Consider the following 1,330-nt stretch of genomic DNA (forward strand, 5'->3'; position numbering starts at 1 on the left):
CCGTTACTAGATCACATCTAGTCACATCTTAAAAACCTCCAGGGACGGTGAATCCACCATCTCTCTGGGCAGCCCATTCCAATGCCTGATAACTCTCTCCATAAAAAATCTCACCACGCTGTTCCAATTGTTGTTGTTACTATTACTATAGCCTGGTTGCTGCTGGTTTGGACATTTAACCATCAAAAAATGCAGGCAACAAAATAATTCCCCTTTGTTTCTTTTTATCTTTGGATTAAACTACCTTTCCTTTGGCACCTCCATTCTCCGTTGCCTCAGCAGCTCTCACTGCACTCGAGGTTTGACTTTGCCCAATACGATCAATAGCTAAGAACAGCAGAAAGAGATGATCATCAACACAAGAGTTGAAGATTTGCTTTGGCTCTTTGGTGGCTCTTTAAACATGCAACTATGGTTGGGGAGGTGGAAAATAATACGAAACATTCACTACCAGCATGTAGCATAGAAACTTAGAAAACCGCTGTAGTCATTGCCTCACAGATGGTCAAATGAACAACATGTTTCTATTCCTGTATTTAATTAAATCTTAATTATGCCACCAACAGGGTTCAAAACGGCATTATGAAACAGCTTGCATGAAACCCAACATCCCATTGGCTGAGGAGACTTTGAACTGGTGTAACTATCTCCCCGAAAAAGTGCACACGTCGGGGCTATAAAGCCTCTCTGCCAGGCAGCTCAGTGCACCACAGCACAAGATTAAAAGTGAAGTCATGTAGAACAGACCCAGTTCAAGATATGGAGCTGGTAAACAGAGAGGTACATTTCAAATTCCCAGTGAGACCACCTGAGAGATGCTGGAAGTCACATGGAGGTTTTCCAAGCCTCTGGTACACCTAGGATCAGGACCCTCCATGGAGGCTTTGTCGCTTAACTTTGTTTATCTGTAGATAGAATGGATCCCAAATAAAATCAACCAACTCTAATTTAGTTCTTCCACCAGCCAATCATGTGAGTTAATTAAAAGCAGCTGCCTGAAATATTCCTTTGAATTGTCTGGTTTTGGTGCTGACACAGGGCTCTTTCTTGACAGGAAATATTTTGGAGGATCTTTCTCTTTCATTTTCAATATGGCAACTGAAAGCCTACAACAACGGCTAAGTGCATTTTCCCAAGGAGTTTAGTTTTTCACAGGGTGCTGGGAAAGCCCACTCTAAATTCATCTCCCAGGCTCTTCTTCCACATTTTAATGCCATTTCAAGTTCCGTTTCGACTTGATGTTTGGAGCAGGAATCACCTGCTCCTTTCCCGTTTACAAGCATCACACAGAAGAGCTACACAGCTAAGAGCATTCAAGATTCACCCATGC

This window comes from Acanthisitta chloris, unplaced genomic scaffold (assembly GCF_000695815.1).
Source record: "Acanthisitta chloris isolate BGI_N310 unplaced genomic scaffold, ASM69581v1 scaffold13548, whole genome shotgun sequence".
In the NCBI taxonomy this organism is placed as follows: domain Eukaryota; kingdom Metazoa; phylum Chordata; class Aves; order Passeriformes; family Acanthisittidae; genus Acanthisitta; species Acanthisitta chloris.